Source organism: Oryctolagus cuniculus, chromosome 1 (assembly GCF_964237555.1).
Source record: "Oryctolagus cuniculus chromosome 1, mOryCun1.1, whole genome shotgun sequence".
Taxonomy (NCBI): Eukaryota; Metazoa; Chordata; class Mammalia; order Lagomorpha; family Leporidae; genus Oryctolagus; species Oryctolagus cuniculus.
Genome location: NC_091432.1, coordinates 172132623 through 172155821, shown reverse-complemented (window position 1 = coordinate 172155821; position 23199 = coordinate 172132623). Strand labels below are relative to the sequence as shown.

Sequence of the window (23199 nt, the reverse complement as noted above, 5' to 3'; positions counted from 1 at the left end):
AGAATGAAGTCCAAAAGACTGGCATACACAAGTTGAAGAGCCAAATATTTACGTGAGAAGGAGAAACAAGAAAAACAAGGTCTGTTAGAGTCAGGGCATACATTTCATTGAGGAAGTTAATTTTTTAGAGAATTTTGGTAAGCAGGAGGGGGAGAAGCAAACAGATCATGTGACAATCCCAGAGAACACCGCAGGTTGGTTTGTTTCTTACTGATTGAGAGTTGAAGAGTTTATATTCTTTTTCCAGGATGAAATGATCTCACATTATATTTGTAAACTTCAATAAGTTTATGTGAAATGACATTTGAAACCCTTTCATTCTGGCACAAATTTTAAAGGGTGGGTGAAGCTGACCCTCATGATCTTATCTTGAAGCTGAAAAACTTGAGTATTGAAGAAGTTAAATGACCCCTTATTCACTATGCTTTAAAAATATTGAGTAGCACATTATATGAGATTATAGATATTTTCTACTCCCACATAGCTTCATGTACCTTAAATAATTTTTTGTGAGTATAATCCTTTTAACCCAACTTTCCCTAAGGATTTTTCTTTTCCTTCTTGAGTCTTTAAGTACAAACCAAATGGGATGGCTAATAACAAAGTATGAAGTGGATTATTTTAGGATTGGAGGCATCAAAGCTAAATTGTGCCCTTGTTTGTTCGAGAGCACGCAGCTGTTCCAAACATTTCTACATTTGCAGAGATTCAAAATAAGTACGTTTGTGGTAGAGCACAAGCCTCTGAGGTTTTTACTTGAATATGCTGTTTGCATGTAAAATTGGGATTGATTTTAACATAATGGAAATTATTGATGTTTGTGGAATGAATCTATATCAATCTGAAATTATTTTAGCCTAGACTTCAAGATTAAAATTCTAATTTTACTAAGCATATTACCATTCCATTTAAATTTTTATGTGTGACAGCTTTCCCTAAATGCTTTAAAATAACAAAATGTCTGCTTCGGTGGCACCAATTTCATAGTTGAAGCATGTGAGGCTTAAAAGTGCCTCCTTCCTTGGAGGAGGTAATACACACATTAACCCAAAGATTTAGGATTACTTTTTAAAAAAAGATTTATTTATTTATTTGCAAGGAGAAGTACAAAGAAACAAGGAGAGGCAGAGAGAGAGAGAGTTCTTCCATCCACTGATTCACTCCCCAAATGCCCACAATTGCCAGAGCTAGGCCAATCCGAAACCATGAGCCAGGAGCTTCTTCTGGGTCTCTCACATGGGTGCGGAGGCCCAAGCACTTTGACCATCTTCCACTGTTTTTCCAGGCCATAGCAGAGAGCTGGATTAAAGTGGAGCAGCTGAGACCCAAACCAGCACCCATGTGGGATGCTGTGCCACAGGGAGAGGCTTAGCCCACCATGCCACAGCGCCGGCTCCAGGATTACTCTTGAAAAGGGAGAGGCTATGTCCAGGTTTTTGTCCATTGTTTTATTTTTTTATTGATCTTATTTAATATATGAGGAATCTTCAGAGTTCATTGGAACTGTGTTACAAAAATTGTTTGAATTTTAGTGTTTTTTGATCAAAATAATCTTATAATTCCATTTCCCCCAAATTTTTATTATTATTTTTATTTGCAAAAGAGATACACTACCATCAATTTCTCCTAATGTGCACAATTACCAGGGCTGTGCCAGGCCAAAGCCAGGAGCCCAGAAACGAATTGAGGCCTCCCACTTGAGTGCCTCAGACTGCCTCCATGGGTGGGCTTTAGCGGAAATTGGAATTAGAAGCAGTCAGGACAGAAAACCTAGGCTTTCCAAAATGGGATTAAAAGCATCCCAAGCAGATATGTCAACACATCTGAAACAGCTGTACCAAATACCCACCCCCACAAAGTTTTTTAAGTACATAAACCATTAGTGGAAACATTCTCAGTAGAAAGTAAATGATGGGAAAGTGAAGAGCAGAAGAAAAATGCATATTTTAAAAATAACTAGGAAATCTATGATTTATATAACAAAAGGTACAGTAAGTGAGCATAGAATTGAACCAATACAAGCAAATAGAGTACTTTATTCTGCTCAACATGTGGCTTTGAAAAAGCCTTGGGACCAATTGATGTCTGAGTTTTTGCATCCATCAAAGGGGAATAACAAGAGATTGGAGGTATAGACAAAGAAATAAAGGAAGAGAAACATGTAGGGAGAAGCCACAGCCTGTTAACGTCCTGGAGACAAGGGAAAGCATGCCTGTAGCTGAGCAATGTGGAAGTATAGAATAAGGCAAGAAGCAGCCGTGGAGAAGAAACCAGAAACCAACTGACTGAAGGCTGTAGACACGACACAAAAATTTGACCTTACCCTGACAGGAACAAAATGTACTGAGCGCTCTCTGTGTTTACTAGGCAGTATAAGCACTGTACATACATTACTTTATTTAATAAAACTGTCCTTGTGATTGGAGAGACTGAGAAATTTACATAGGACAGCTGTTGGGTGGGAAAGCTGAAACTCAGTCCCATGGTACCTGAGCTCAGAGGAAGACTTGACTTCCGAAACCTCACGGAGAGATTTCAGACCAAGCAGTGATACCACATTCTGATTTTTAAAGCAGCCTTCTGGTTTCAGACAGTAAGAAGTAACCAGGGGAAGAGGCTTACTTGGAGACATGAATTGGCAAGCTGATGTGGTAATCTAGAAATGAGATGATGGCAACTGGAAGTAGAGCAAAAGTAGTGTGCTCAAGACATACTTAGAAGGGAAAGTGCTTGACACAGGGGTTAAGAGATACCAGTGGTGACAGCCACACCCCATATTTCAGTGCCTGAGTTTGAGTCCTGGCTCTACTTCCAATTCTCACTTCCTGCTAATGTGCACCCTTGGAAGCAGCGGGTGAAGGCTAAAGTACTTGGGACCCTGCCTGCCAAGTGGGAAACCCAGATTGAATCCCACACTCCTGGCTTCAGCATAGCCCAGCCCCAGCTGTGGCTGACATCTGGAGAATAAACTAGCAAATGGGGTCAGTCTCTTTTTCCCTCTCCCTCTCCCCCCATCATCCCTTCGAATAAATAAAAAATAAGTATATATGATTTTTTAAAACATGTAGAAGGTAGTATTAATAGGACTTGATGATTATTACTTGAAAGTAAGAAAAGCAAAGCTGAGATAAGAATGCACAGTTTTGTTGATTTTAGACATATTCCTACAACAATCCTATTCTGTAAGTAAACTTATATTCCATCTACTTTTTCTGTCAAAGTCTCTCAACTTCACCTCTGGGACTTCCTTTATGCTGTTTCCTTCTTGGAAAATAAACTCCCTTGCCCACACTACCTTACTAACTTCGGCAGCTCAATTCTATTCTCCTGTATTCGAATGCTTCAGTTACTTCCACTTCCAGAATCTGCCCATCTCTGAGTGTCTTCCTTAAAGAGCATATTGAGAACACTTGAGTACTTTGTTCTTTCACCTCAAATTTACTGGGAGAAAAACTCTGCTATTAATCCTTAAGAGCAAACTTACTGGTTCTTACACCAAATAGGTATGAAATTAATATCTGCTCATAGAAGTATAATTATAAGTTCATTTTGGTACTAAACTGAAAATGTATGCAGAGTTTTTCATCATATACATTTTTTATATTTATTTATTTTTTTGACAGGCAGAGTGGACAGTGAGAGAGAGAGACAGAGAAAAAGGTCTTTCTTTGCCGTTGGTTCACCCTCCAATGGCCGTCGCGACCAGGTACTTATCCTGGTCTCCCATGGGGTGCAGGGCCCAAGGACTTGGGCCATCCTCCACTGCACTCCTGGGCCACAGCAGAGAGCTGGCCTGGAAGAGGGGCAACCGGGACAAAATCCGGCGCTCCGACTGGGACTAGAACCCCGTGTGCCGGCGCCGCAAGGCGGAGGATTAGCCTAGTGAGCCGTGGTGCCGGCCCATCATATACATTTTTCATAAATATTGTGAAGACCTCTTGCAAGTTCAGCTGGTTGTCAGAGACTAGAATGAAATCTACTTATTTAGTAAACACTGTAATTCATCACTCATAAAATACATCATCAGAGAGGCCTTTTTCAATGCAATATAAAGTAACTAATTCACAGGCCACTGATTTTTTATATTTCATTAGTATGCTTTACTTCTCGTATTGCACTTACTGCTATCTGTAGACTGACTATAGAATTTGCAGGGTTCAATGCAAAATGAAAAAGTACCTACTTTGCAAAGATTACTAAGAATTTCAGGAAGGCAAAGCAGAGCATTAAACCAAGTTCAAGACTCTCGTAAAGATGGGATCCTGTGTGACTGCACAGGGCTCATGCCTATGACGCTGGTCCTGAAATTACCTTCAAGATTTCTATGTGCTTTATTTTAATTCTCTTTCCCTCCCCCACTGAACTCTGTGATGCAAGGATCATAACCTGTCTTATTCCAAGTACCTAGAGAGAGAAAAAAAGTGGCAGATAACAGCTCCCTGAAAGAATTTGTTGAATCAAGATAGTGGTTTTAGACTGGAGTCACATGTTTTGAAACTTTTGAGGGTAATTGCTCAGATAAAACTTTTTCTTCTAATTTTGACGTGGTGATCCCAATTTCTGTCATACAAAATATCCAGGAGAAGGTGGTGGTGATTATTTCTTTAAATTAAAAAACAGCACTCACAATGTTGAATAGCTCTGATTTTCATCTTTAGGATGATTCTATGAATTGAAAGTACCAGAAAGACTCAATTACTACCACTCCCTTAAAGCAATCCTTCCTTAAATGCATTTCAGATTCTGTAGCCAACAATTTTAAGACTAAAGCTACTCATTCTTCTCAGTACCTATTTTGTGACGTAAAGACCTTAATTCTACATTCCTACCAATCTTGCTTCTTTCAAAAGCATTAAATTAACTTTTATAAAGGAAAAGAAAGAACCTGACTGAAGGCAGTGAGAGGTTAATTTAAGCTATTGTTTCTGTGACATGGTGCTACTCTGAAAAGTGTAATAACTTCATCAGATGGAATTCAAAACTTTAGGGAAAAAGAATTATGGCCTTTCAGGCACTCAAAATACCTTTTGAGATATATGTGAAAAAGATAATTGAAGAGTTTGGATTGTCTTTTGAGAGGATGTCGGAAGGTAGTTTGAATCCAATCAAACATTGTTTTAAATAATAGGAGGTGAATTCTCAATAGAGCTGTGCAATGCCCACTTCTAAAGGAGAAGGGGAAAAAGTGTTGCAAGAGAAAATTCTGCTCTGTCCCTGGAAATTCATTCTTTCATCTTTATAAGCATACATTCATCTCCTGAAATCCAAAATACATCAGTGTTAGTGATTATCTTATTGTTTGTAAAGGGCAGACTCTTAGCAAAATATAATAAAGCCTGTCATTTATTAAGTAACTGTCATGTGCAAACAGTGTCCTTAGTGCTTTAAAAATGTTGTCTAATGCTCATAACATTCCTCATGGAAAGATATCCTTTCCTCCCCACTTTACGAATAAGAACAGCAAGGCTGAGAAAAATGTAATGTATTGACGAATGACATAATGTTTAAAAAAAAGCAGGACCAGGATCACAACCAAAGTTCAGTTGCAAACAGGGGATATCATCTTCAGAACCTTAATCTGAACACAGAGTTTATATCTGGGATAATTTGGTTTTGTTTGTTTTGTTTTTCTGAGCATCGTGAATAAATCTTTAAGAACTTGAAGTCTGAGGGTGGACATTTGGTCTAGAACCAGGTTCAAGTCTGGGCTCCAATTCTGTTTCCATTTCCCTACTGTTGAACACCCTGAGAAGCAGCAGGTGACAGCCTAAGTACTTGGTTCTCTACCATTCACCGTGGAGACTCAAACTGAGTTCTAGCTTCTTGCCTTTGGCCTAGCCCAGCCCTGGAATTTCAGTCATTTAGGAAGAGATGCATTCTCTCTCTCTCTCTCCCTCTCCCTCTTTCTCTCTCTCTCTCTTTCCCTCTCTCTCTCTCTCTCTCTCTGTATCTTTGTGCCTACCTTTAAAATAAGTAGAAATTAATACATAAAAATGTTTAGAAACTATATTCTGTTTAATTTTATTTGTGCTAATCATTTCTTTTTAATTAATAATTAAATGGTGATGCACTATTTAAAATGAGATGTTTCAAGGTACTTTATAACTTGTTGACTTAAAATGATCTTCCCCTTCACAAATGACTGTGTGGAATTATCAACCCTATGCCAAGATGGAATATAGGATACATTTAAATAAATTTAACCTACACTTCTCAGTCTCACTGCCAAAACTATATTCCTCAACCAGTCTTTTCTGAAATATCATTAATGAAGTTCATTCTGTTTTCAGGTACATTGTTCAAAAGTTTTTGAGAGAGTGTGAAATGTATTCCCAGAGATTGCTAATATATTTTTGTTTATCGGAGACCACTGATCTAATATTTCATCCTATCAAAAACTTGAATTTATGTATGTAAAGATAGGTGCTTTTGGTGGACATGGCATGTAAGAGAGGAATTTATAAGATCCTCTGAGAAGAATATGTGTCAGAAAAATTTTATGTGATGAAGATGGGTGTGGACTAAGATAAATGTGAGGGTGGAAATTACAAGAGTGAGAAGACTTAACCATTTTCCTATACTGACAACAATGAAATAGGGCCTATGGCTGGGAAAGCCACAATGGGAAAGGGAGTTAGTTAGGATACAAATTGAATAAAATAATAATTGAATTATGGAATGGAGAGTATATACCTGTGCCCAGGCCTGTATGGGCTATATGCCAGGAAGGTAGCCATGATGGCTGTGGGTTAGCCAATGGAATAAAGGCACATACCAAGAAAATTAAGCAATGATTGCACAGATCCTAAATATTCTCCATGCCAGGTGATATCATATGATACTTGTCCCTTGACATAAATATCAGTTTAAAAAAAAATGAGTTTGCTATGATCTGAAATAAGGCATGATTATTAAGATACAAAAAGATCCAATTCCTATTTGTAAAACAGAAATTAATTCACGATAATTCTGGCCAAAAGGAAGTGATGTCTGCATGATTTGCAGATAAAATTCTGTTATATCTGAAATGTAGTTGTGCAATCTCTCCTTCTGTCTACTATTTGTTGCAGCATCGAGGTATAGCAGGAAGAATCCTTGAATTTGGTCACAAGATATGAATTCACTCTGTGGTCCTGGTAATATAGTTCATTGGCCTTTCCAGGCCTCCATTTCTTCACTTGTAAAATGACAGATTATTATGAAGGGTATCGTATTCCCTTTTTATTATAATTCGATGTTTAGTTCCTTAAGCAGGGAACCTTTTCAAAACTCATATTTAATTCCCCTGGAAGCTTTCTCTGCATAATGCTGAAAATCTTTGTGTCATTGTGAATTCTTTTTAAAATACAAAGTGAAATGCTGTCAATCTGACATGGAGACACTCTCAACATTTGCCTTGTGTAGTAATGGAAGTTGCCTGTTTAAGTCCTTTCCTCGGACGTCAGATGACAAATACCCGCTTTCACCCTTGCAACAGATGACAATTTAGCTCTCGTTTTTGAAACATTATCAAAAGGTTATTTCCACTTCAGGCTTAATGATTTCAATGATGCCCATGCAGTAAGTGGCATTGCATTATATAATACCGTCCTTTAGAGAAACAGAGTAATTTGGTTGCTTTTGTTTAGACAGTTCTGGATACTGATGGTGATATTCATAGGCATCATTTCTATACAAATCCACATAAAGTGCTTGTAATTCTGAAGCAAATAGCATAGTTCGCTAGTTTCAGATTTATCTCATATTTGTGTGGTAATCTCTGAAGGCAGACTTCTGTGAAGCAGAGTCTTTGTCCTCCTCCTTGCCTTGATCATCATGAAAAGGGCAGGCTATGCCAGAGTCCTTGGGGTACTTATGCTGCATCCTCATACAGTCCCAGGAATTGAAAAGGAACACAAAGTATTTCCGTCTGGAGTTTAATATTTAATCCATTTCATGTCTACTTTGGTGGAAACTCACCTTATGGTTCATTTGCTTTTCAGGCTAATGGCATATTTATTTTTATAGTCATGCACATGTACACATACACACACACACACACACAAAGAGGTTCTGTGGTGTGTGGTGATGATGGAAAAAAAAGTAAACACAGATATTTGGCCTACTTTTCATTTGATGAAGACATGCACGCACACATACTTATCTTAAGCCCCAATTTAGGTCACTGAACATCACCCAGTTAGTTTGCTGCAGCAGCTTCTGTTCGTAGCACGTCTGATTGCCAAACTCTGCTTGGATTTATTTCTGTGTGTAAGTATGTTCACATGTATGTATGAATGTATGCACATTTCGGGGCCCATGGTATATAGCAACAGGAGCAACAGTAAAATGTTGTTATTAATCAAGAGTAGAGTGAGTATATGTGTGGATATAAGATAAAAATAAAATACAACTTCAGCTAACCCAAGTCTCAGTTGTTTTATGTTACCTTTCCCCAGTTACTAACCCGTAAAACTCCCTCTTGCAAACCTCCCTGGACCTCACCTCCAAACACTCCCAACCAGCAGCAAATCAAGGAATTTCTTAGGTTCTGGCTAGCCTTGGATTTTGCTGTTCTTACACATTTTTGAAGATTTATTTTTTGGGGCCAGCTCTGTGGTGTAGTGGGTAAAGCTGCCACCTCCAGTGCTGGCATCTGGGCACCAGTTTGAGTCCTGGCTGCTGCACTTCCAATCCTGTTCTCAGCTACGGCCTGAGAAAGCAGTAGAAGATGGCAAAGTCCTTGCACCCCTGCCCCCATGTAAGAGGCCAGAAGAAGGCCCTGGCTTCTGGCTTCAGACTGGCCTGGCTCTAGCCATTGCGGCCATTTGGGGAGTGAACTGTCAGGTGGAGGACTTACACTCTCTCTGTAACTTGCCTTTCAAATAATAAATAAATCAATCTTAATAAATCTATTTATAAAAAAGATTTATTTATTTGTTTGAAACAGTCACAAAGGGAGAGATCTAGACAGATCTTCCATCTGCTGATTCACTCCCCAAAGGGCCACAACAGCTGGGTGTAAGCCAGGCGAAAGCCAAGAGCCAGGAACTTCATCTTGGTCTCCCACATGGGTGGCAGGGGCCCAAGTACTTGGACCATATTCTGCTTTCTTCTCAGATGCAATGATAGCAAGGACTCAAGCTCCCATTCCAATATGTGATGCCAGCATCGCAAGTATGGGTTTAATCCACTGTATCACACCAGTCCCTTTCTTATACTTTTAATAAGAATTGTATGTGTCAATTTCTTCCCTATATGGAATGCTTATCTGCCTAAAAGAGTATCTGTGTGGTGTCAAGGGAAGAATCCAACTTGAACTGGACAAAGGAAGCAAAAATGTAAAAGATGAATGGCAATGACACAAACCATCTTTATTTTGATATAAATGTCTAAAGGTATGCTATTCGTGGTGTACATTTCCATTGATTTCTTTGTTCAAATCGCAGAACATTCTTTTAATATAATTTCCATCTGTGATTTATTGCAAAGCCCTAGATGGAATTTCAAGATCCTGTTACTGAAATACAATATGGGCTGAATGCATATTTCAGTATATTGATTTGTGCCAGTAACCTCGAGTCAAAAAGCCCACTTCATTTATCTAAGCAACTGATGCTATCTTTAAAGAAATCTAACAGTTATCGAATTTGTATAAAGCTGCTTAGTGAACCTTCCTGTAATTTTCATTGTGCTGCATTACCCCACAAATGTTTTTGATAACAGATTTTTTAATGAGTTTCCTATTTTCTTCTCAGAGGTAGCAGAAGACGATAGTCAGGCTAACACATAAAATTTCAGTCTTTCACATACTTCTAAGTAAAATATTTGGAATCAATATTATAAGGGTTATTTTTCTTTATTTTAACTGTATCTTTTATGCTAAACATTTTAAATTTAGTAGTTTTTTACCTGAAACATGAACTTGTATGTATGGAATAGAACCTTTGTGATGCAATGTCACAGCAGTATGCTGATACTGTACTGGGATTTAAAAGTTATCAGCCCTAGACTTTTCTTTCTTGAAATGTAAATGTTTCTGCATGTTGTGGCTGCTGGTTCTCCTTTATGGGGGATTCCTTTATCCCTGGGGCTTAGAATTGTTAGATCGTGAGTCCATCTTCAGCGTATCTTGTAGTTGTTTTCCTTTAGGTGCACTATGTGCTCTGAGTTGTGAAGCCATCTCTCTTAAAAGTTTTTTTTTTTTTTAATCTGTTTCTATTATTCAAAGGTGTGTTACTGGTCTTAACTCATTTAATGTGATTTCTTCTCTGGCTTTAATTATATTTAATCCAATATTTAAGGAAAAAAGGAATTCCCAGTTCAGTCATGGTTAGTGGACCATGTTTCCAGGAGTGACCCAAGCACAGATTTGAAGAAGTTCAAAGTGAAATACTTATACATATACAATGACTTAAATCCTAATATAATGAATTCAGTGATAAAAATTTATTAAAATTGGTATTGGATATTTTTCTACATGGTCATACATGTGACATGAGTGAAGATGTGTTAAGTTGTTATCATAGGTAGAATGCTCCTGATTTGATGATAATACAGCAGGTATAATTTGCCAAGATAAGGTTAGTGAATGAATGTTTACTGTGTGTTAAAATCAGAAAGTATAATATGAGAATAATATTCATCCATCTTTGTCAGCAATATTCTGGAGTAAGGGCAAACTTAATAAAAATATTGGTCAAAATGCATAGTCTGCTGCTTTCTTGATAAACATTGATCTTAAATGCCTTAAAAAGTTTTGATATATTGAGTTGATATCAAGAAAAGTCTCTAACAGATCAGAAAAAAAGTACTAGAATCTAGGGGTTTTATAACTCCACCCTTCAAAATAGAGTGGCAAGAGGAAAAAAATGTAATCTTACTGAGGACCTATTTTGTTCTGTGCAGTTTGAGGAATGTTTCATGTTCATGATTTTCTTTATTCCCCACAATCTTCCTTTTTTAATGTGAAATAAAACAGCACAAAGTAAAAAATTAGTAAATAGTCATTTTTATTTTCACATTAAGCCCTATGACCTGGAATCTCTTAACTTTTCTTTATATAATGTCTCAGTTATGTTTACTTTTTACATTTCACATTTTTTAAGAAATAAGTAGAAGCGTGAAGATTATTTTTTCTTAGTATATATAAATTCACAAATTGAGAATGATATTGTTTTGATTTTACTATAATGTTCTTGGACTCTGAAAAAGTAATGCAGTTATGAATCTCTCGAAGAACACATTTGTAAACACAGCACAGACATTTTACAGATGAACTGTATAGGTTGGGAAAAATTGCTTGTTCAATGTATGATTTTGTTAAATTCTTACAAATGATGTTTTATTTGTTTTAGATATTGCTGGTTCTGTTGAATGTGGTCCCCAGAGGATGAAAAATTTTTAAGAAAGGGACATGCAAATTGCACATTAAATCATTTCCTTTGCTGTCAGAATGTTCCAAAATTGTGAGAAATAATAATCAGTAATCTGATACAGTAAATTTATTATGTTTTTCTAGTTTCTACTGCCAGTATTAGTCCTGTGATCTCTGTTTTAGATAGAGGTTTCTATATTGTGATGTGGTCATTGAGTCATGGTGAATTAAACTGCCACTTGGGACACCCACAACCCATATTCTATTGCCAGGGATGGAGTTTTGTCTTTGCTTTCTTCCCAAATTCCTGCTGCACCCAGGTGGAATCAGATGCTGGCCCAAATACTTGGCCCCCTGCAATACACATGTGAAACTCAGATGGAGCTTTCGGTTCTTCACCCAACCCTGGATGTTGGGGGCATTTGGGTGTGAACCAGTAAAGGGAAGAAGCCACTGTGTGTCTGTCTCTATCACTCTTTCTCACTGTCTGCCTTAAAATAAATAAATAAATGAAACTTTTAGTCATCCAAGACTGGAAATAGGTGAGGCTTTTTATGAAATTATCTTTAGATTATAAAAATTAAATAATTAAATCTTGTATATCTTAAAATTAGTCAGTTAGCCCTGCCTCTATGTAACTGACCTACATGTAGTTTTCTACTCCATGCTTAAAATACCAGTATGAATTATAAGTCTTCTACTTCCCCCACTATATTTTCTTTGTAATTACTACACTATTATTTTTTTCCTATAACTAACTCAACTTTTTCAATATAAGATTATACAGTGGTGGGCAGAGGATGAATAATGTTCTCTATTCATAAATAAAACAATTCAGCTGACTGAATAATTATTAGTTTATGTGTGTGAGGCAGTTTATTCCTTGTGAGAATCCTGTGAAGGAGATAATCTGAGTCCCCACTTTTTCAGATGGGTGTGAAGAAACTGAGCCCCATTGTGGTCAAGTAATTTGCTCCAAGCTGAAGAGAGAGGAGCTGTGAAAACTAAGATTTGGAATAGGTTTTGGACAACACAATTTATATTCTAAGTCACTACAGTATTATGGTATATATACTATGGAATACTACTCAGTGGTTTAAAAAAAGGAAATCCTGTCTTTTGCAATAAAATGGATCCAGTTGGAAACCATTATACTTGGTGGAAGAAGCCAGACTCAAAAGACAGATGCCATGTGTTTCCCTGATCTGTGGTAACTAATAGAGTACCTAAAATGTAATGTATTGGAATGAAATTGACATTTTGAGAGTCAATAATTTTTATAGCCCTTGTCTCTACTGTGGAATAAAACTGTTTTTCTCTTCATACTATTTTTGAACTCCTTACTTAGTGTAGGGTTAATCTTATGAGTGTAAAGTAAACTGAAAATAGATCTTTGTAAAAATTAAGAGTGGGAATAGAGGAGGGAGGAGGAAGAAGGGTAAGTGTGTGGGTAGGAGAGAGAGTAGGATGGGAAAATCATTATGTTCCTAAATCTTGATATGCAAAATACATGAAATTTGTTTGCCTTAAATGAAATTTCAAGAAAAAAAGTAAATCACTACAGTATACTGATTTCCAATGAAAATAGTTGATGTTGTTGTAGAAAAACTGAAATGACGAAATTTTTCTCATATCCTATCACCCAGAGATATCCACTCTTTTTCAATTTATACATCTATTCCATGTATCTATTGTCGTTGCTTTTTCTGTGTATATTTCCAACAGAATTGTGTCTCATTGCAAAACATGTACAGGTAGATTTATAGAGCCATATTCATATTCACCTTATGTGGAAGCAACCTAAATCTTTGACAGTTCTGATATTTGAATTGGAACAATGGACAGCAAAGGTGTGTGGCCTAGCAGTTAAGACATCTACATCCTATACGGGAGTGCTTGTGTTTGATAGTGACTCTAGCACCTGACACCACCTAATACAGACTATGGGAGGCAGCAGTGGTAGCATAAATAAGTGGTTTCCTGCCAACCTCATGGGAAACCTAAGTTGAGTTCCCATCTCCTTGCTTTAGCCTTGGCCCAGCCCTTATGATCGTGGACATTTGGGAAGTTAACCTGAAGCATTCATTTCTCTCTCTCTAATTATTTCAAATAAATTTAAATTTTTTTTTAATTTTTTAAAAATAAAAATATTTGATAAATGGCCCAAGTGCTTGGGCCCCTGTACCCGAATGGGAGACACAGAGGAGGCTCTTGGCCTCAGCTCTGGAGGTTGCAGCCATTTGGAGACTGAATCATTGTATGGAGGCCCTTATTGTCTCTCCTTTTCTGGCTGTAACTCTACCTCTCAAATAAATAAAATCTTTTTAAAAAGTATTTGTTGTGTTTCATGCAGTTTATCAGTTTTTTAAGTGGGATTATTTACTACTGGTTATCAATGTTTGACATATCTTTCTGATAAAAATGGCCAACTTTAATTTGTATTTTTACTTTTGTCCTGTAAAAACTTACATAACTCAAGTGACTGTGAAGTAAGTTTATTGCAGCAAAAAGAAATATACCCTTGTTTGGCCTTCTGGTTTGACAAAGAAAGGTTATTTTGTGTTTTGGCTCAGGGATGTTTGTTATATATTTGTAATAATGGTCAATTATACCAGTTCCCTTCATTCCAGATCCTTTCCCCTCACTGTCACTTCAGTCCAAGTCCTGGACTCATGACTGATAATGGAAAATAAGGACTGAAGTTTTTGTTACAAGGAAAAGTAAATGCCAAAGGAAAAAAAGCCTGATGCACTTAGAAAAGTAGGAAATTCCTCTGACCATTTATGTATACATCTGAGTATGTGTGTTTAATAGAGACAGACATTTGATATGTATGTTTTACAGCTGCATGTGTTTATTTCAGTCATACTATTAGAACTCATAAGAACTGCATTGCAAAAACAATTTTCTGTGTCCTGAGTTGGTATCTTTTTGCATTTTACTTCATAATTATTTCTATAATTTGTTCTACAAGTCAATATAGAAGTAGCTGGCTCAGTTCTACCTCCTGTCTAGTTTAGATATGCAGAGATGGCGGTAATGAATATTTAATTTATTCTACATTTTATTTTTTAACAAATCATATGACCAGTTAGGATGATATCCAACTTGGTATTCTATTTCTACATTCAAATTCCAGGATTTTTTTCATAGAAAATGGGCACCCTACATAAGAATTTAATAGTCAAATATGGAGAAGCGTATGGCTAGAGTTATTTGCATAAATTTGTATTTGAAAATTCCTCAGGAACATCCTTCAAAATATTTTCTGTGAGCACATGTGCAATTCATATATTACTTGATCTGGATGAATCCTTCCTCACAATCCTTCCAGCATCTCTGAATTAAAACCAAAGTCTCCAATCTACTTGTTTTGTTTTGTTTTGAAGTGACAAGTAATTAGTGTACATATTGCTGGGACACAGTGCAATGTCTTGATACATGTATACATTGTGTAATAATCACATCAAAATATTTAACATACTCATCACTTCATATATTTTTCATTTCATTGAGGCAAGAACATTTAAAATTCCCTCTTCTACTTGTTTGGAAATCTTCACTCCAATATCATTAACTGTAATCACACTACTGCACAATATAATACCAGAATTCATTCCTCCCAATCTAACTCTGATTTTTTACCGAAGTTTTTGATAGTTTCTCATTCTTCATAGTTATATACTTAGATAATTATCTGTCTAACTGGGAAGATAGACATATTTTATAGATGCCATGCTCAGAACCTAATCAAAATGCAGAGAACAAAGGAAAGAAAATTTGAGTGAATCAATGTGGTGATTTAGATACATATGTTAGGGACTGTAGATCATTGAAAATATCTTATAGTAGAACTGAAGACTTTAACTGGTCCTGCTTTTTGGCATTTCAGTTACAAGGCAGAAAATATTTCAGTTACAGGACAGTTACTCATTAAAATCTTAACACTGGGGACCAGTGCTGTAGCATAGTAGTTTAAGCCCCAGCCTGCAGTGCCAGCATTCCATATGGGCAATAATTCGAGTCTGGGCTTGCCCACTTCCAATCCAGCTCTCTGCTAATGGCCTGGGAAAACAGCAGAAGATGGGCCAAGTGCTTGGGCCCCTACATCCACATTGGAGATCCAGAAAAAGCTCCTGGCTTGGGATTGACCCAGCTTTGGCCATTGTGGCCATTTGGGAAGACTTTTCTCTGTCTTTCCCTCTCTCTTTTTAACTCTGTCTCTTAAATAAATAAATTAATCCTTTTAAAAATCTTATTAGAAAATATTAGTATGTAATTATTAGATGTTTCACATTTCTTTCCAGTGGGAACATATATAAGTAGATAGGTAGTTGTACATATGTACATAAACACACAAGGTTGTGCATATTTACTTAGTTGACATATAAAAATTGAATATATGGATACTTTGTTGTATATTAATAATTGTATACCTTGTATAATATTCAAATCAAGGTAAATATCTGAATGAGGGTACCTCAAATGTTTTTGGAATACAGAATTGAAACATAACTGTTTTGATTCAAAAATATTTTAAATCCACACATTTAAAGAGTCTTAAAAAACTTGTGAAAAATATGTATTGTGAACTGTTATGCATGGATACCAAACAATTTTTGCACTATAATAAACTTACCTTTCAATTCCATTGTTCCCATGAACTTTTTGAGGCACCCTCATATCTCCAAAAGCATGTACCATTTCTTTGTGCTGAAAACATTTGAAATCCTTTCTTCTAGTGAAATTTTTTTCTTAAATTGTGGTTGTCTGTTCTGTGAAACAGGAGTCTATTATTGAATCAAGTTCTCAGGAAGTCTTTGATCCCTGAAGTCCTTTTTCCAACTAAATTTGCATTCCTCTGGTACAAAATTGCAAGACAACAATAAATTCAGCAGTGCTTATCACTAGCAATTTTCTATTCCCTCCACTATTAATGCTAGCCCCAACAAACCAGTTAGTAGATTAAGGTCCACACTGTTTTTTAATAAAAGTCAAAGCAATATAGATAACAGTTAAGTGTTACCATTTACAACAAAATTCAATTATCCACTTTATTAATATTTTTAAAAGTGCTTATAAAAATATCTGATCATTTTCATTAAAATTTTGACTCTCATTGTTCAAACTGTCCACTTATACCTGGTTGAAGTCTGTGATTATCAATACATTTTAAATTACTGGGTGATATTCTATTCTAGAAGGTTCACTAAATAACAGGGCTTTTTTTTATTTTGAAAAGTTACATTTCCCTTAACTGTGTGTTTGATCTATGTATCTTCTGTAAGTACTGGAGGGATTGGAATAAAGAACAAAAAATCCAAAAAGCTGAATGTAGAAAATCTCAGTCAGTGTTTAGGTACAAAGATCCTAATATAATTCTCTATCACTTAGCAAATTAAGAAAGCATTGCTTTTACTTAAATTCTCTTGTTAGAACCTTTTAATAATCTAAAATTTTATACAGTACAGTAATATACTTTCTTGATATATAACATTTCATGAAAACTAAAAATTCCTTAAAAAGGGGGAATAGCCAGTCTAAAATCATATGAGGCAAACAGAACAAAGCAAAATAAAAACTGGTATAAGTAACTGCAAATAATTGTTTGCTTCAAACTAAAGTCAAGCAGGAGACCAAAGGATGAAGCAATGTGGTGTATAATGCACGTGTATGTTTCTCAGAGACAGGATCTGATTTGGTTTAGTTGGTAGGAGTATAGAATTACCAATAAGGAAATGATATAAGTTCATTCTCCACAAAATTCCAGGTTCTGTTGTCTATGATGATGCTATTAATTTTAGTTTTGTTGCCAGGGTAACCCTGTTTAGTTTAAGGCAAATCCGTCACTATTCCTCAGGACACTCATTTAAAACATATGTAGTGACATCATAGTCCCTGTAATTATTATTACCTTTCCATACAAAATTTAGGCCTGAAGAAAATGTCTACACTCTTAATTTTTCAAAAAAGAATACTCTTGTATACTATAAAAAAGTCTGAAAGATATGGCCTAAAATTTTTTTTAAAGACTTATTTATTTATTGGAAAGGTAGAGTTATAGAGAGGAAGAGGCAGAGAGAGAGAGAGGTCTTCTGTCTGCTGGTTCACTCCTCAGTGGCTGGAGCTGAGCTGATCTGAAGCCAGTAATAAAAGGCTTCTTGTGGTTCTCCCTTCTGGGTGCCGGGGCCCAAGTGCTTGGACCACCTTCCACAGCTTTCCCAGGCCATAGCAGAGAGCTAGATTAGAAGTGGAGCAGCCAGGACTCCAAATGATGCCCGTATGGGATGCAGGCACTGCAGGCAGCTATGCCACAGCACCGGCACCCCTAAAATAATTTACCAATAGAGGCAAATTTATTGCACAGCAGGTTAACCTACTACTTGGAATACCTACATCCTGTATCAGAATTCCTAAGATCAAGTACTTCCTCTGCTTCTAATCTAGTTTCCTGCTAATGCATTTGGGGGGCAGCAGATGGTATCCCAAAGATTTTAGTGCTTGCCACCCATGTGGGAGACCTGGATGGAGTTTCTGGCTCCTGGATTTAGTCTGGCATAGATCCTACTTTGCTGCATGCGGATGTTGGACAAATGTCCAGAGAACAGAAAATCAATCACTCTTTCTCTCTCTCCCTCTCTCTCTCTCTCTCTCCCTCTCCCTCCCTCCCTCCCTCCCTTTCTCTCCTCTCTCTCTCCCCCTCTCACTTCCTTTCAAAAAAAAAAAGAAAAATGAAGAAATAAATATTTTATAAAATTTTCATTTAGGGAAACATCAGAAAATAGTGGTAAATAAACTTGAAGGGTAGAATGAGTGTGCATTAAAAAATTACAGAAGAGAATCTTAGAAAGTTAGAATAGGAGCAGCTAAGCAAGGAACCTGAACAGTATACCAAATAGTTCAGCATCTTTTCTGTATAGACTAAAGAGAATTTCTGAGCTCAGGAAGGTGATGTGTGTGGCACTATCAGGGCTGTGTGTTACAGTATTTCAAGATTGTGTTTGTATCGGAAACAAGATTGTATTAAGTTGATGAATCTATTTCTTTCTACCTTTTAAACCTGCTGTCAGAAGAAAATATCAATACAAAATATACCACGTTAGGAAGGCTTGAATAAAAAAGAACTTCTTATCTATTTTGGCCCTAAAATCATGGTGAAGAAACACTTTCAACAGAAAGCTAAGTGATTGATATACACAGTATCTTCATTGCTGATTTATTTTACTTCTATGGATATATTTGTTAAGTATTTGAAGATATTTTAAAAGCTTTTGGTGATTTTTATTATAATAAAAATATATTTCTGTTATTTCAGATGATGGTGCCCCTGCATTAGCTGAGCAACTGTGGTGAGTTTGGTTTTTCTTCTCAAATATGCATGAAATGTTTTTCTTTCTGAGATTCAAAATGATTTATTTTGCCTCTAAAACCTTTGGTTAATTAATTTTGTTGAATGAGTTTTCCTCAGGCAATTTATTAGACATTTTAAAATACTCATTCTTTTCTTTTTCAATTAAAACTAAGATTTTAGTTTTCAATTTGATTTTGTCAGTGGAGGGGTGCCTTTTCCACAGATGTTTCACATATTCAAACTTTAACAATCTCTCAGAGAAGTAATATCTTGTTTCAGTGTTATAAGAAATATCTTCCAGTGTTTATATTTATAGTGATATGCCCAACACTTACTGATACAAGTGCTTACTTTTTTTGTTTTCTCTCATAATTTAAAAAGAAGGGCAGGAAGAAAAAGAATTTGCATGACTAAACATAGTGTCCTTACTTTTCTATGTGTATTCTTTGAATACTAAGATAAGTTGCTACCTTGTTATGTCTGCCCTAAGAGATTAAACCCAACATATATGTATGCATTTCCTGGACTGCCAAATTGATATTTTCAATAATTCTTTTTACATTGCCGTACTTTATAAAAAGATAAGAGTTTATATCATCAGATTGTTACCCATTTTACTTCCTTGAGTGGTTACCAGTTTTCCTCCACATACAGTTGCAATAAGGGAAAGATTATGAAAGAGCACTTTCATATTGCCCCTACCCTGTACTTTGGAAAAGACTTTTTGGTAAAACAGAAGATGACCAGAGTGGTGGCAGACAGGAAGGAAGTTTGGAAGTTTAACAAAAGTTTACATAGGTTTTGAATAAGAAATAATATGGCAATTAGTGACGGATGTTACGTGGTGTGATTTAGGGAGAAACAAATGTTGGAGAGGAAAAATCTTTGGAGAGTCTTACTTTATGTTGTATTGGTGATTGCTTCTCAAAGTTTAATATGCCTATGTGTTGGCTGGTCTATCATGTCAAAGTGCAGGTTCTAATTCAGTGAATCTGAAGCAGGGTCCAAGAAAATGCATCTCTATGTACTTCTGGATGATGCCAAAGCCCAGGAGTCACACTGCAAATCCTCTCCCTATTGCTCCTTCAATCATGACCCTAATTTTGAAGCACTTGATTTGCATTTGTTTTAGTGCTTTTATTTCACTGTGTAAAGATCAATCATAGGATGACAACAGAAGTGCCCAGTTTTCATCTAGTCACAAGAAGCTGGCCTTTACTAACTCCCTCTGTATTCCCTCTCATCTTATTAATCTGTGGTAAACTGTACAGGATTAAGAATAATCAATGACTTTGAGTCAGGTAATTGTCAAGTGATAAAAATGTAAAATTTTATTTTTTAATGGTATTCTTCAAATACTATAATCTATTCAAAGGCAATCATACCATCACCTTATAGTAGTCATATTACAAAAAACAACAACATGGTGTGGGTATTTGGTAGCCACGGCCATAAAACAAGAAGACATTATCATCATTCCTGAGTTTGAAAGTAGATTGCAAAAAAAGTATAGGAATGAAATGGACATTTTATCATATGATTGTCATTTTTAGCCCTTGTTGATACTCCTGTGGAACTATGGTCTTCCTAATTTTCACTTGATGAATATTATGGCTAATGGTGAATTAAGCCTGTGAATATACAGTGTACTAAATTTATGTCTGCAAAAAAAAGCAGAAAGTTGTTGATTTTAGTCTTGCAAATATAGTATGATGGTTTTGGTTTTGTATCACAGTCCATCAAAATTATGAGTGACACCTAATGTAGTCCTCAGCTTGTTCAGATCCCACAGATGTTCAAAAACAGAATGATTATGCAAGTGAGGGTGAGTTACCATTTTAATGGTCAACAGGCCTAAGTCACTGGTGTAAATAAATCAGAAACTTCCTTAAACCCAGAGGATTGTAGAAGCCTTGGAGAAGGCCATGGAAGTACAATTTGCAAAATCAATCTGAACTTTTGTACTAAAACTTTTATTCTGGATCAGTGCTCCTTAAGCTGGAGTGTTTATTTGAATCATCTGTAAATTTGAGATAAAAAGTAACTGCTGAGCACCATCAAGACCAAATTAACTCAAAGTCCCTCAAGAGGAAGCCTGCTATCCAAGCGTTGATGCTCCAGCTCCCTGTTGAACCCATGGTAAATGTTCCTAAGAATATGCATTTTCAGCAGCTCTCAAGTGATGCTGATGTTACTGATAGTCTGTGGGCCACATTTGTAAGCACCAAGAACCTACTCATATGTTCAGAGCATGTCAGTATTGCCTGTATGCTGGAAGTGGAGAATGGGAACGGAAAGGTAGAAAGAAGAGATGACACATACAAATGCATACTCTGGCTAGAACATGCAACTCCTGTGGCTGGCCTTGTGGCTGGCAGGTTAATTCTCTGGCATCCCAGTCTTGGGTGTTCTGCTTCCAGTGCATCTTCCTGCTAATGCACCTGGGAAAATAGCAGAAAATGTTCCAAATGCTTGTGTGCCCGCCAGCAATGTGGGAGACCTGGATAGAGTTTCAGGCTCTTGGCTTCTGACTAGATCAATCCTGCCTGTTACAACAATTTGGGGAACTATTAGATAGAACGTCTATATTTCTATGTATCTTCTGTATCTCTATCTATTCCTTTTTATCTCTGTCACTCTAAATAAATAAATACATAAATACATCTTTTTAAAATATACGCAACTCCTCACATGAGTAGATCCATGTGTCCTTGGAAAACTCCAAGCATCAAAAAATTAAATCATGAGATACCTGAACTTGCATTAATAAAGTCCACTTGATTTCAGTGCATTGCAAATCAAACGGTACAAACATATATTTGCACAATTGTTACAAATACAGATGTAAAGTTGGGGGTATAGTGATCAGGGATTTTAAATTGAATGACCATCCAAGATGATTTTAACCAAGATCAAATCTTTGAAGCCAAATTTTTAAAAAGATTTATTTATTTGAAAGAGTTACCGAGAGAGAAGGAGAGACAGAATGAAAGTGCGAGAGTATGAGTGAGAGAGATCTTCGATCTGCTGGCTCCCCAGATGGCTGCAATGGCTCGCACTGGGCCAGGCGGAGGCCAGGGGCTAGGAGCTTCATCTGAGTCTCCTGTGTGGGGGGCAGGGGCCCAAACATTTGGGCCATCTTCTGATGCTTTTCCCATTAGCAGGGACCTGGATAGGAAGTTGAGCAGCTGAGATAGGAACCGGCACTGATATAGAATGCTGGCATCACAGGTGGTAGTTTTACCCGTTATACCACAACCCTGCTCCTGAAGCCAGTGTATTAAGACCACACACCACCACCTTTCCTAGCCTTATTTCAGCATGCATGGATTATTCCCCTTTATAATGTTTCTCATTTTTACTTGTAATACATGAGGTCCAAGTTTCAAACTGTATTTTTTTTTTACACTCAAGACACAATCATACACAATCTGTGTTTCAGTTTTCTTTTGCTTCAATCACAATTAATAATACCAGGAAAAAATCTTCAAAAAGATTGAATACTAAGGTCAAAAGAATGGAACCACACCATCAGTGGTCTACAAAAGAACTCATTTACTTAAAAATCAAACAAAATAAAGGTCCATAAATACCTTTAATCCAAAGTTATAGAATATGTCACCTTCTTCTTTAAATCTCCCCCTACTTTGAATCTCTGTAGATGCTAAGAGAATTGTGAAACACTATCAGGAATGTATTGGTGGAATATTAGGGGTGTTAGTGTTGGCATTAGTGCTAATAGTGGTGATATTTGTTATAATGGTGGTAGTCGTTGAGAAGCATTGATTGTAATTATTTTTTATTTAGCGTATTTTTTCATATCAATTTTTAATGTGATATTAATATAGAGTATAAGTAAATGTACTTATTCATAAAGCATCTAAATCACTATTGAATTATACTCTTTATTATTTTCTTCAATCTATTCCACAATTTTGTGGGTTAGTACAATCATTTCCAATTCTGTAGAACTGGAGCATCTGAGGATAGTAAGCCTTAAACTCTTCACCCAACTCACAGTGCTAAACTGGATAGTGATCCAAAATGCAAGAATTCTCTCACTGTTTTTACAAACACTCTTAATCTCATTGGCTTTAAATAACTTCTTGTTATTCCCCATGATTGCGTGGGTAGACTGGGTAGCTATTCTGTTCCACCACGTTTTGGCTGGACCCGCTCCTGTGGCTACACTGAAGTAGGAGCATAACTGGAGGCTTCATTTCCCCATGTGGCCTCTCTTCTTTAATGGCGACTCATCCTCCAGATGCTTTCCACGTGGCAGAATAGCCTAGACTTTCCACCTAGCATGAACCTGATTTCCAAGGAGTATTCTGAAAAACAGGCCCCACTGGAAATTCCTTCCCTATATAATGCTTGCTAAAATCTGGTTGGTCAAGGTAAGTTATGAGGCCAAGCCCAAGGTTGTTGTAAAAAAGACCAAACAAGAGCCAGTATACCTGGAGGTATGGTTTGCTCTTCTACAGCTGATATG

General features: G+C 36.5%; 1 protein-coding gene across 2 annotated transcripts in view; it reads left to right on the top strand.

Annotated features, from left to right (window-relative positions):
- Positions 1-23199, top strand: part of PTPRD (protein tyrosine phosphatase receptor type D) — a 1630925-nt gene that overhangs the window by 485783 nt on the left and 1121943 nt on the right. For both annotated transcript variants that reach the window (XM_070051957.1, XM_070051959.1), the window contains one exon: positions 18672-18705. The gene's annotated coding sequence lies outside the window, so the exon portion shown is untranslated. The remainder of the gene's footprint in view (positions 1-18671; positions 18706-23199) is intronic.